The following is a 14,689-nucleotide window of genomic DNA, read 5'->3' as shown; positions in this document are numbered from 1 at the left end:
GACAAACATGAAGCATAAAAATAGAAAAACAGAGAAATAAGAACAAGGAATGAGTCCACCTTAGTGAGGGTGGCGCCTTCTTGAAGGACCAATGGTGCTTTTTGAGCTCCTCTATGTCTCTTCCTTGCCTCTGTTGCTTGATCCCTAGTGATTTTGGTGCTCCTATCCTTAGTTGCTCCCAATAATTATGTGGAGGAAAATGTATCCCTTGAGGTATCTCAGGGATTTCTTGATGAGGGAATTCCTCATGCTCTCTTGATATGTAGTCAAATGCTTTACTACTGAGCTATGGACCTTTGAGATGAATCTCTCCATCTCCCATGACTCAGAGGTGGAAGCTTTTATCTTCCCTTTTCTCTTTTTTTTGTTGAGGTTTCTTTGGCGTTAGGTGCCATCAATGGTTATGGAAAAACAAAAAAAAGCTATGCTTTTACCACACCAAACTTAGAATGTTGCTCACCCTCGAGGAAAATAAGAAAGAATGGAAGAAGAAGAAGATATTGAGGAGAGGGAGAGATGGGTATGTGTCGGCCATATGGGTGGGATTGGGTGGGAAAGGATGGATGGATGTGAGTGGTCAAGAGGTGATGGGGAAGAGAGATTGAGGTGATTGGTGAAGAAGAGAGAAGGTGAGTTGAGGTAGGTGAGGATCCTGTGGGGTCCACAGATCTTGAGGTGTCAAGGATTTTTCATCCCTGCACCAATGAGGCATGTAAAACACTCTCTGCATGCAATCCTGGCGTTCAACGCCAGATTGATGCTTGTTTCTGGCGTTGAACACCAGCTTCATGCTTGTTTTGGGCGTTCAACGCCCATTTGTAGCATGTTACTGGCGTTGAACGCCAATCCATGCTTGTTTCTGGCGTTCAGTGCCAGCTCTCCTCAGGGTGTATTCCTGGCATTTGAACGCCAGGATGCTGCTTGTTTCTGGCGTTCAACGCCAGCCAGATGTTCCTTACTGGCGTTTAAACGCCAGTAAGTCCTTCTTCCAGGGTGTGCTGTTTCTTCTGCTGTTTTTTATTCTGTTTTTAATTTTAGTATTTATTTTATGACTGCACATGATCATGAACCTAATAAAACATAAAAGAATAATAAAAGAAAAATAAAATTAGATAAATAAAAATTGGGTTGCCTCCCAATAAGCGCTCCTTTAATGTCACTAGCTTGACAGTGGACTCTCATGGAGCCTCACAGGTGATCAGGTCAATGTTGTAGCCTCCCAACACCAAACTTAGAGTTTGATTGTGGGGGCTCTGTTTGACTCTATACTGAGAGAAGCTTTTCATGCTTTCCTCTCCATTGTTAAAGAAGAACACCCTTGGATCTTAAACACAAGGTAGTCCCCATTCAATTGAAGGACTAATTCTCCTCTGTTAACATCTATCATAGCTCCTACTGTGCCTAGGAAAGGTCTTCCAAGGATGATGTATTCATCCTCCTCCTTCCTAGTGTCTAAGATTATAAAATCAGCAGGGATGTAAAGGCCTTCAACCTTTACCAACACGTCCTTTACCAATCCATAAGCTTGTCTTACTGACTTGTCTGCCATTTGTAATGAGAATATGGCAGGCAGTACCTCAATAATCCCCAGCTTCTCTATTACAGAGAGTGGCATAAGATTTATGCCTGACCCTAGGTCACACAGAGCCTTCTCAAAGGTCATGGTGCCTATGGTACAGGGTATTAAGAATTTGCTAGGATCTTGTCTCTTTTGAGGTAAAGTTTGCTGAACCCATGTATCTAGTTCACTAATGAGCAAGGGAGGTTCACCTTCCCAAGCCTCATTACCAAACAACTTGGCATTTCAGCTTCATGATGGCTTCTATATATTGAGCAACTTGCTCTCCAGTTACATCTTCATCCTCTTCAGAGGAAGAATAGTCTTCAGAACTCATGAATGGCAGAAGGAGGTTTAATGGGATCTCTATGGTCTCTATATGACCTTCAGATCCCTTTGGGTCCTCAATAGGGGGCTCCTTCTTGCTTGAGAGACGTCCCATGAGGTCTTTCTCATTGGGATTCACGTCCTCTCCTTCCTCCCTAGGTTTGGCCATGTTGATTATATCAATGGCCTTGCACTCTCTTTTTGGATTTTCTTCAGTGTTGCTTGGGAGAGTACTTGGAGGAGTTTCAGTGATTTTCTTACTCAGCTGGCCCACTTGTACCTCCAAATTTCTAATGGAGGACCTTGTTTCACTCATGAAACTTAAAGTGGCCTTACACAGATCAGAGACTAAGTTTACTAAATTAGAGGTGCTCTGCTCAGAATTCTCTGTCTGTTGCTGAGAAGATGATGGATAAGGCTTGCTATTGCCGAGTCTATTTTTTCCACCATTATTAAAGCCTTGTTGAGGCTTTTGTTGATCCTTCCATGAGAAGTTTGGATGATTTCTCCATGAAGAATTATAGGTGTTTCCATAAAGTTCACCCATATAATTTACCTCTGCTATCGCAGGGTTCTCAGGATCATAAGCTTCTTCTTCAGAAGATGCCTCTTTAGTACTGTTGGATGCATTTCGCCATCCATTCAGACTTTGAGAAATCATGTTGACTTGCTGAGTCAACATTTTGTTCTGAGCCAATATGGAATTCAGAGTATCAATTTCAAGAACTCCCTTCCTCTGAGGCGTCCAATTATTCACGTAATTCCTCTCAGAAGTGTACATACATGAACTGGTTATTTGCAACCATGTCAATAAGTTCTTGAGCTTCTACAGGCGTTTTCTTTAGGTGAATGGATCCACCTGCAGAATGTTCCAATGACATCTTGGAGAACTCAGATAGACCATAATAGAATATATCCAGAATGGTCCACTCTGAAAGCATGTCAGAAGGACACCTTTTGGTCATTTGTTTGTATCTTTCCCAAGCTTCATAGAGGGATTCACCATCTTTTTGTTTAAAAGTCTGAACATCCACTCTAAGCTTGCTCAGCTTTTGAGGAGGAAAGAACTTAGCCAAGAAGGTCGTGACTAGCTTATCCCAAGAATTCAGGCTATCTTTAGGTTGTGAGTCCAACCATGTTTTAGCTCTGTCTCTTATAGCAAAAGGGAAAAGCATGAGCCTGTAGACTTGATGAGAGAACTTTTGCGTGGTCTAAAATTCAGAATAAATTCCCGTTGCAAGTATAGCTTCTAAACCAACAAAAGTCCTTTCATACAAACGTTTTGGTTGTCACAAGTAACAAACCCCTTTAAAATTGATAACCGAGTATTTAAACCTCGGGTCGTCTTCTCAAGGAATTGCAGGGAGGTATGCTCTTATTATTGGTTATGAGTTTGTAAATTGGGGTTTTGGAGTTTGGACAATGGACACAGTTATATTTAAATGACAAGTAAAATAAATTAACAATAATAAAATTTCTTGGCAAGGTATAAGAACTGGAAGTCCTATCCTAGTTATCCTTATCAATTGTGATGAGAATTGGATTTTTCTCCCACTTTGTTAACCTCTAACTATGAAGGTAAGTTAAGTGGATGAATTAATTCGAATACTCAAGTCCCAGTCTTTCCTTGGGAAAAGTTAGAGTTATTGGATCTCAAATCAATTCTTGAAGAATTCCAATTTTCAGTCAACAATGAGTTTGACAACTCCAGAGTTACCAATTAATCAACCAAAGCCAAAAGGGAATAAAATCTAAATTAAATTAAAAGCATCAATAACATAAATAGAAGAAGGCAATCAAACTACGTTTAAACATAAATTCAAATTTAGCATGAAAGAGTTCATAAATTGAATTGGAAAAATAAATAAAAGGAATTATAAACCTGGAACTCAGAAGATGAAATTCTAATCCTAATGTAAATCCTAATCCTAATCCTAATCCTAAGAGAGAGGAGAGAACATCTCTCTCTAAAAACTACATCTAAAACTAAAATTATGAATTATGAGAGCATGATCATGAAAGGATGCATTCCCCCACTTTATAGCCTCTAATTTGTGTTTTTCGGGCTGAAAACTGGGTCAAAAATAGCCTAGAAATCGCCCCCTGCGTATTCTGGTACGTTCAGGTCGCAGGCAAGTGATGCGGAAGCGTCGCTCACGCGGCCGCGCGGATTGAAGTTCGCAGATGCGACGCGTTCGCATGGATCACGCGTTCGCGTCACCTAGCGTCAGAGCAACTATGGCATATTATATATCAAATCGAAGCCCCGGACGTTAGCTTTCCAACGCAACTAGAACCGCGTCGTTTGGACCTCTGTAGCTAAAGTTATAGCTGTTTGAGTGTGAAGAGGTCAGGTTAGACAGCTTAGCAGTTTCTCCAACTTCTTGTATTCCTTCCATTTTTGCATTCTTCCTTTCTATCCTCTGAGCCATTCCTGCCCTATAATATCTGAAAACACTTAACACACATATCAAGGCATCTAATGGTAATAAGAGAGGATTAAACATAGGGAACTTAAGGCCAAAGAAGCATGTTTTCAATCAAAGCACATAATTAGGAAGGCAAATGTAAAACCATGCAAATAGTATGAATAAGTGGGTAAAGAGTTGATAAAATCCACTCAATTAAGCACAAGATAAACCATAAAATAGTGGTTTATCAACCTCTCCACACTTAAACAATAGCATGTCCTCATGCTAAGCTCAAGAGAAACTATAAAGATGAAGAGGAATGGTAGGATGTATGAAATGCAACCTACCTATATGAATGCAACTACATGCAAAAATGTTTTTACCTACTTGGTTAAAAATAAATAAGTTCTCCAAGACAAACATAAATCAGATTTCACTAATCAAATCATATAAAATAAAGACAAGTAAACTTGTAAGAGATAGCTCATGAAATCAGGGAACATAGAATTAAGCACTGAACCCTCACTGGTAGTGTATATCACTCTAATCTCTCTAGTGTATAGGGTAATCACTCTACTCTTCTCTGGTCATGCTTTCTAAAACTTTGTTCTTCATCTAATCAATCAACAAATATTTAGCATACCAATGCAAACATCATGAGGTCTTTTCAGGGTTGTAATGGGGCTGAGGTAAAGGTAAGGGTATATATAAGGCTAAGTGAGCTAGTAAAGTGAATCCTTGAGTAGTCTAAGATCTCACTTAACATATACATATTTTATAAAATTTAAAATTCTTTACCTAAGTACCCAAATTTTTTCCACTTTTGTATTACATGCTCATGTATCAAACTTATTTTTGAATTTTGTCCCATGTGCATTGCTTTATTTTGCATTTGGGGAATTCTTTTGTATCCCTTTTATTTAAATACTGAATTTTTTTTATATGCACATGGTAATTTAATTACCTTGATTTCACATGAGCATGCTTCCCAAATTTTTTTTATTTTGAAATATCTTTATTCTTTTCAACTTTCTACCTTGTTTCTATCATCCATGTTCCCATAAGGTTTTCCCACACTTAAACAATTACATAATTTCTATCTTAAGCTAACCAAGGATTCAACTTGGGATTTTTATTTTGTTTTTCTGCTTAAGGCTAGTAATGTGGTTATAAAACAAGGGGGAATTTAAAAGCTCAAGGGGGTTAACAAGGGTGACGTAGAAGGTAGGCTTTATTTGGGATAAGTGAGCTAAAATCAAATAATGGCCTCAATCATATGCAAGCATGTAAATATACTAAACAATGGACATACAGAATGGAACAAAGCAAAGATTACAATCATATAGAAGAAAACACACAAGAATAAAATATTATGGTTAAATAATGTAACCGTACAATTAAGTTCAAAATCTCACAGGTTGTGTGTTCTTTGGCTCAAAAACCATGTTCCAAATACAACTTCAAACAAATTTAACACATAAATTTTTTTTTCAATTTAAATTAGTGAAATACTATAAAAATTTCTTGAAAAGAAAATATTACTTCAACCAAGTAGTAACTAAATGCATAAAATCAAACAAACATGCAATCAAATATGCAAATGCAATAATGAATAAACAAAGAAAATAAAACAATGGTGTTGAAAAGAAAAAAATAGCTAACCCACAGAGATCGGTATCGACCTCCCCACACTTAAAGATTGCACCGTCCTCGGTGCATGCTAAGATATACAAGTGGACGGGTTGCTTCAACTGGGGCTCATTTTATTCCTTTCCTTGCCGGTGATTTGGGAGTAGCTTTCTCTATACCCTTCTTGGTGGCCATCCTGAAAAGGGAAAAAGAAAGTAATTTTTAGAGCGAAGGGTTAGAGCAAGGAAGAGAGCGGGAAAGGTGGTAATCAATGCACAATAAAGAAGAATGACGTTAACACACGCTCATGAGTACATGTGAAAAGTCATCAATGGAAAATAGCTAGTGCATATGATAACAAGTGAATGGAAGGTGTTTATTGGCATGCTGACAAAGGCATGAGTAGCATAGATCAAGCATTCAATGTCCAAGTTAGATTACCAAGTCTTTCAAACTAACAACATGTTTGTAATAACAATTATATTTAATTAATAAAATATAAAAAGGGTTTTGTGAAAAGCAAGCATTTATAGTAGTAGATTTAAAGAAATCTTAAAAATAGTGCACAATGCCATACGGGCGTTTTCACAAACACATAGCATGCATGGTAAATAAGCTATTTGAAAGTATTAAATTGAACATGCAAGCAACCCTTTAAAAAGTAATATATAATTGTCAAATAATCCACAAAAATATAGAGAAAACAATAACCCAAATAAAATTCCAACACCAATAAAAATAATGCAATGAATGAAAGTATGCAATTAAGTAAAAGAAAATAAAAGATAAGAAGAATGAGAAGGGAAAGAAGGGAAGAAGAAGTAAGTAAGAAAGGAGGGAGGAAAAATTAGGATTGGGGAAGAAAAGATAAAATATTTTGGCATATTAGATTAAGCTGTGCGATGCTGGCGACGCAGTCGCGTGGGTGACGCGGCCGCGTGGTGCGCAATAAGGTCAGGCGACGCGGACGCGTGGTCACGCGATCGCGTCACTTGATTTGTGCTAGTGGCGCGAGTGCAGCCTCGCATTCGCACAACTCTCTGTTTGAATTGTATTTTGCCAAAAATCTGGGTGACGCGGTCGCGTGGGTGACGCGATCGCGTGGATGGCCATTTTTGAAGGAGGACGCGGCCGCGTGGGGCACGCGTTCGCGTGGGAGGGCTTGGGCTTCTAGCACGAGTCCAGCCCAATTCCAGCACAACTTTCGACCATGCACCTTTTTGACGTCGATTTTCATGGCACGCGGCCGCGTGGGTGACGCGGTCGCATGGGAGGCCAAAGTTCCACATGACGCGGTCGCGTGGGGTCAAATTATGCTAAAGGCGCGCCTCTAGCCATGCTCTCGCGTGACTCTCTGTTCAATTCTTTTCTACCCAACGCACTAGTGACGCGGACGCGTTAGCGACGCTGCCGCGTCGCGTGCGGGTTTCCCCTTTTTTTATGCAATATGCAGAATGCAATGCTTAAGATGAATGCTATGCATGATTCTAGGTTCAATAAAATTTCAAAAACAAACAAAACATACTAGAATTAAAACTGAAAATGGACGTTCATACCATGGTGGGTTGTCTCCCACCTAGCACTTTTAGTTAAAATCCTTAAGTTGGACATTTGGTGAGCTCCTTGTCATGGTGGCTTATGCGTGTATTGATCCAGGAATCTCCACCAATGTTTGCAATTCCAATATCCTCCGGGATCCCAAATCTTGTTTCTACACCCGTCTTCAAGTTGATTATCATGATTCCATCCGGGTGGTTCAGCTTTAGAATTCTCACTGAAGCGTCCAAACAACTTCCTAGACCCATTCAATTGAGCTCTATACCAATCTTTGCGTTTAAATTTTGAACTTCCAACCATAATGAACCTTACAGGACAATTCTTACCACTGACCATCTTCCTCTTACTCTCAATGCCACAAAGAGCTCTAAGTTGACCATCCGTCTCTAGTAGCCCATATTCAAGTGGGGTTAGAAAGCTAAGGGATATGAATTTTACTCACTTGAATGTTGTGAAGGATGATGGAAACTTAGGGGGAGGGGTCTCCAATAACTTTGGCAAGGTGATTTCAAGCTCCACTCCCTTATGCTCTTTGACAACTTCCACGTCTTTGCAAACTTCTTTGATTTCAACCTCTTCCTCTTGGTAGCTTTCTTCTAATTCAAACTCTTCTTCATTGCGCACCAAGGGCATGGGAGGTTGTGCCTCTTCTTCTTGAATCTCCATCTCTTGATTAACCTCTTCCAAGTCTTCTATTATGACATGCCTTGGAGGTTTTACACCCTCCTCAACATCAATTTCAAATACCTTGGAAGGAGTCTTTATGACTTGAATTTCTCCTGGAGATTCTGCATCCCCTAAGTCTTCAACCACTTCTTCCTCTTTAATAATTCCGGCTTCCTCCACTTGTTCCAGTACAAATTCATGCTCCTTATTGTCCACTAGAGTTTCTAATGTCTCCTGCATGCTACGTTCTTCATTAGATTGTCCACATGAAGCCATGAGGGTTCCTTGAGTGTTCGAACGTCGGGAAGCTAATTGATATATTGCTTGCTCTAATTGATGAAGGGTTGCATAAAATTGATCTACTGTTTTCGGGAAATGATCCCTTGACTCTTGTTCCTCCTTGATGATTACCTTTCCGTGACAACTCTCTTCAATTACTCCTTCATCTTCAAGGGTCTCTCCTACCTTCATCTTTAGTGCCTCTTCTAGCTCCTTATGAAGTATGGATTCGCGAAGATGATCCTCTCTCTCTCTTGTTCCATATCAATAGCATCATTGGGATCATCTTGCTCTTGGATTGATGGATGTGGGTGCTCTTCCATGGATGGTGGTGATGGGATGGGCGGATCATTATGTGGTTGAAAAGGAAGTGCACTAGAGCTTGAGGGTTGATTGTTGAAGGTATTTGGTGGTCCGATTCGGGCGGCGAGAGCTTGTATAGTAGAGTTTAGATTGGTAAATGCTTTCTCCATGGAGGTTTGGGGTGGATAGGAAGGTTCATTTGTTGGGAGAAGGGGTTCATGGTAGGAAGGTGGTTCATCTTGATAATGGTAAGGAGATAGTGTGTATTGAGGTGGTGGTTCTGTGTATAGTTCATTTGGCTCATAAGGTGGTTGGTATGGTGGGTACGGGTTAGGATCGTATGAGGGTGTTTGGTGGTAAGGGGCTCGTGAGTATAGTGGTCCAAAGCTATATTGAGGAGGGGGTTCATAGGCGTATGGAGGTGGTTGTTGCCATGAGGGTTGATTAAATCCTTGTGGCTCTTCCCATCTTTGATTGTTCCAACCTTGATGCTTGTTCCCATTATAATCTCCTCTTCCTGCAACATAGTTATAACCAGACTCATAGCCAAAGGGGTGAGAGTTCATAGTAGTAGAAGAAAATAAAAACAAAAACTAAAAAAAATATTTTGAAAAAGATAAGATTTTGAAAAAGATATGATAGGATTTAGAAAAAAAAATATGATTTTTGAAAAAAGGATAAGGTAAGATTTTGAAAAAAATATAAATTTTTTTTTTGAAAAATATTTACAATAACTAATAATAAGGTACACGTTTGCGATTCCCTGGCAACGGCGCCATTTTGATGAGAGAACTTTTGCGTGGCCTAAAATTCAGAATAAATTCTCGTTGCAAGTATAGCTTCTAAACCAACAAAAGTCCTTTCATACAAACGTGTTGGTTGTCACAAGTAACAAACCCCTTTAAAATTGATAACCAAGTATTTAAACCTCGGGTCGTCTTCTCAAGGAATTGCAGGGAGGTATGTTCTTATTATTGGTTATGAGTTTGTAAATTGGGGTTTTGGAGTTTGGGCAATGGGCACAAGTATATTTAAATGACAAGTAAAATAAATTAACAATAATAAAATTTCTTGGCAAGGTATAAGAACTGGAAGTCCTATCCTAGTTATCCTTATCAATTGTGATGAGAATTGGATTTTTCTCCCACTTTGTTAACCTCTAACTATGAAGGTAAGTTAAGTGGATGAATTAATTCGAATCCTCAAGTCCCATTCTTTCCTTGGGAAAAGTTAGAGTTATTGGATCTCGAATCGATTCTTGAAGAATTCCAATTTTCAGTCAACAATGGGTTTGACAACTCAAGAGTTACCAATTAATCAACCAAAGCCAAAAGGGAATAAAATCTAAATTAAATTAAAAGCATCAATAACATAAATAGAAGAAGGCAATCAAACTACGTTTAAACATAAATTCAAATTTAGCATGAAAGAGTTCATAAATTGAATTGGAAAAATAAATAAAAGGAATAATAAACCTGGAACTCAGAAGATGAAATCCTAATCCTAATGTAAATCCTAATCCTAATCCTAATCCTAAGAGAGAGGAGAGAACCTCTCTCTCTAAAAACCACATCTAAAACTAAAATTATAAATTATGAGAGCATGATCATGAATGGAAGCATTCTCCCACTTTATAGGCTCTAATCTATGTTTTTTGGGCCAAAAAGTGGGTCAAAAATAGCCCAGAAATCGCCCCCTGCGTATTCTGGTACGTTCAGGTCGCGGGCAAGTGACGCGAAGGCGTCGACCACGCGGCCGCGCGGATTGAAGTTCGCAGATGCGACGCATCCGCGTGGATCACGCGTTCGCGTCATCTAGCATCAGAGCAACTATGGCATATTATATATCAAATCGAAGCCCCGGACGTTAGCTTTCCAACGCAACTGGAACCGCGTCGTTTGGACCTCTGTAGCTAAAGTTATAGCTGTTTGAGTGCGAAGATGTCAGGCTGGACAGCTTAGCAGTTTCTCCAACTTCTTATATTCCTTCCATTTTTGCATTCTTCCTTTCCATCCTCTGAGCCATTCCTGCCCTATAATATCTGAAAACACTTAACACACATATCAAGGCATCTAATGGTAATAAGAGAGGATTAAACATAGGGAACTTAAGGCCAAAGAAGCATGTTTTCAATCAAAGCACATAATTAGGAAGGCAAATGTAAAACCATGCAAATAGTATGAATAAGTGGGTAAAGAGTTGATAAAATCCACTCAATTAAGCACAAGATAAACCATAAAATAGTGGTTTATCAAGACTTCAGGATCTACTCCATTAATCTTAGCAGTCTCACAAATCTGTTAGAACTCAGTTAAAAACTGGTAGGGATCTTCTGATGGAAGTCCATGGAACTTGCAGTTCTGTTGCAGTAGAGCAAATAGTTGAGGTTTCAGCTCAAAATTGTTTGCTCCAATGGCAGGGATTGAGATGCTTCTTCCATCAAATTCGGAAGTAGGTGTAGTATAGTCACTAAGCATCCTCCTTGCATTATTATTTTCGCCTGCCATCTCCTCTTCCTTTTCAAAAATTTGTATAAGGTTGTCTCTGGGTTGTTGTAATTTAGCTTCTCTTAGTTTCCTCTTCAGAGTCCTTTCAGGTTCAGGATCTGCTTCAACAAGAATATTCTTGTCCTTGCTCCTGCTCATATGAAAAAGAAGGGAACAAAAAATAATAATAGGGATCCTCTTTATCACAGTAGAAAGATTCCTTTATGTTAGTAGAAGAAAAAAGGAATAGAAAAAGGAAAAGGTAAGAATCCAAACACAAGGGTGAAGATAGGTTCGGATTCTTGAGATGAAGAGAAGTGTTAGTAAATAAATAAATAAATAGAAGAAGATGAGGGGGAGAGAATTCAAAAATTAATTTTGAAAAAAGGGTTAGTGATGTTCGAAAATTAAGAGAAGAAATAAAATTAAAATTAAAATTTAAAACAATTAGTTAATTAAAAGAATTTTTGAAAAAGAGGGAGGTAATTTTCGAAAATTAGAGAGCTAAAATTAGTTAGGTGGTTTTGAAAAAGATAAGATATAGTTAAACAAACAAAGAGTCAACTAGTTAGTTGAAAAAGATTTGAAATTTAATTTTGAAAAGATAAGATGTTGGAAGATAGAAGGGATATTTTGAAATCAAATTTTTGAAAAAGATATGATTTAAAAAGATATGATAAAAAGATTTGATTAAAAAGATATGGTTGAAAAAGATTTAATTTTAAAAATTAAAATTGATTACTTGACTAACAAGAAACTAAAAGATATGATTCTAGAATTTAAAGATTGAACCTTTCGTAACAAGAAAGTAACAAACTTCAAATTTTTGAATCATTCACATTAATTGTTAGTAAAGTTTTCGAAATTTTGAAATGTAATTAAGAAAAAGATTTTGAAAAATATTTTAAAAATTTTCAAAAATTAATAAGAAAAACGAAAAAGATTTGACTTTTGAAAAAGTTTTGAAAAGATAAGATTTTTAAAATTGAAAATTTGACTTGACTTACAAAAAACAACTAATTTTAAAAATTTTTGACTAAGTCAACTCAAATTTTCAAAATTTTGAGAGAAATAAGAAAAAGATATTTTTTATTTTTGAATTTTTAATGATGAGAAAGAAAAACACAAAAATGACCAAAAACATGAAAATTTTTGGATCAAAACCAATGATGCATGCAAGAACACTATGAATATCAAGATGAACACCAAGAACACTTTGAAGATCATGATGAACATCAAGAACATATTTTGAAAAATTTTTTATGCAAAGAAAACATGCAAGACACCAAACTTAGAAATCTTTGATGCTTAGACACTATGAATGCAAAAATGCACATGAAAAACATCATACAACACAAAACAAGAAAATTTAAAGATCAAACAAGAAGACTTACCAAGAACAACTTGAAGATCATGAAGAACACTATGAATGCATGAATTTTAGAAAAATGCAAGAACAAGATGAATATGCAATTGACACCAAACATAAAACATGGCACAAGACTCAAACAAGAATCACAAAATATTTTTTGTTTTTATGATTTTATGATTTTTTTGTATTTTCTTTTATTTTTTTCGAAAAATATATAGGAAAAAGAAAATAAGAAATTCAAAATTTTTAATAAGAATTCCAGGAATCTTTCAATGTTAACCTAAAGCTCCAATCCAAGGGTTGGACATGGCTTAATAGCCAGCCAGCTTTAGGATATAAATCAGGCATGCAACAGCTGATACTTCATCCAATTCCATATACATGCCTTTTATGTTGACAAGTGGAAGCCTCACTCCAAAAGAATTTGGATATGGCTTTACAGCCAGCCAAGCTTCAACATGTTACCATGAAACTCTAGAATTCATTCTTAAAAATTTAGAATAATTTTCAAAAAAAAAGGAAAAAAAATTTTGAAGATAAAACAAAAAGAAAATTACCTAATCTAAGCAACAAGATGAACCATCAGTTGTCCAAACTCGAACAATCCCCGGCAACAGCGCCAAAAACTTGATAGGCAAAATTGTGATTTCCGATAATGGTATTCATGTTCGTTCTCTCCCTGGTAATGGCTCCAAAAACTTGGTGCATGATATCATGGTCCAAACATAACTTCACAAATTCGCATAACTAACCAGCAAGTGCACTGGGTCATCCAAGTAATAACCTTACGTAAGTAAGGGTCGAACCCACGAAGATTGTTGGTATGAAGCAAACTATGGTCATCTTGTAAATCTCAGTTAGGCGGATAATAAATGATTATGGAGTTTTCGAATAATAATAATAAATAAACAGAAAATAAAGATAGAAATACTTATGTAAATCATTAGTGGGAATTTCAGATAGGCGTATGAAGATGTTGTGCTCCTTTTGAATCTCTACTTTCCTACTGCCTTCATCCAATCCTTTTTACTCCTTTCCATGGCAAGCTGTATGTAGGGCATCACCGTTGTCAATGGCTACATCTCATCCTCTCAGTGAAAAAGGTCCAAATGCTCTGTCACGGCACAGCTAATCATCTGTCGGTTCTCGATCATGTCGGAATAGAGTCCCTTTATTCTTTTGCATTTGTCATCACGCCCAACAATCGCGAGTTTGAAGCTCGTCACAGTCATTCAATCCCTGAATCCTACTCGGATTACCACATACAAGGTTTAGACTTTCCGGATTCTTATGAATGCCGCCATCAATTCTAGCTTATACCACGAAGATTCTGATTAAGGAATCCAAAAGATATACGCCCGGTCTAAGGTAGAACGGAGGTGGTTGTCAGTCACGCGTTCATAGGTGAGAATACTGATGAGTGTCACGGATCATCACATTCATCATGGTGAAGTGCAATGAATATCTTAGAACAGGAATAAACTTAATTGAATAGAAAATAGTAGTAATTGCATTAAAACTTGAGGTACAGTAGAGCTCCACACCCTTAATCTATGGTGTGTAGAAACTCCACCGTTGAAAATACATAAGTGATGAAGGTCCAGGCATGGCCGAATGGCCAGCCCCCAAAACATGATCACAGGATCAAAAATACAATCCAGGATGTCTAATACAATAATAAAATGTCCTATTTATACTAGACTAGCTATTAGGGTTTACAGAAATAGGTAATTAATGCATAAGTCCACTTCCAGGGCCCACTTGGTGTGTGCTTGGGCTGAGCTTGAGCTTTACACGTGCAGAGGCTTCTTTTGGAGTTGAACGCCAATGTTGTAACGTGTTTTTGGCGTTCAACTCTGGTTCGTGACGTGTTTCTAGCGTTTGACTCCAGAATGTAGCATGGAACTGTCATTGAGCACCAGTTTACGTCATCTAATCTCGAATAAAGTATGAACTATTAAATATTGCTGGAAAGCTCTGGATGTCTACTTTTTAACGCCGTTAAGAGCGTGCCATTTGGAGTTCTGTAGCTCCAGAAAATCCATTTCAAGTGCAGAGAGGTCAGAATCCAACAGTATCAGCAGTCCTTTGTCAGCCTTTT

The 14,689-nt window shown here is 37.7% G+C and overlaps 1 non-coding gene across 1 annotated transcript; it reads left to right on the top strand.

Annotated features, from left to right (window-relative positions):
• Positions 1–2,820: 2,820 nt before the first annotated feature.
• On the top strand, positions 2,821–2,928 carry LOC130978830 (small nucleolar RNA R71). The gene has a single exon (XR_009086442.1). It is a non-coding gene; the product is annotated as a small nucleolar RNA R71 (small nucleolar RNA).
• Positions 2,929–14,689: the final 11,761 nt, after the last annotated feature.

The sequence above is a fragment of the Arachis stenosperma genome, chromosome 4, assembly GCF_014773155.1.
Source record: "Arachis stenosperma cultivar V10309 chromosome 4, arast.V10309.gnm1.PFL2, whole genome shotgun sequence".
NCBI lineage: Eukaryota > Viridiplantae > Streptophyta > Magnoliopsida > Fabales > Fabaceae > Arachis > Arachis stenosperma.
The sequence above is the reverse complement of the archived record's forward strand: the minus strand, read 5'-3'. Positions and strand labels throughout refer to the sequence as shown.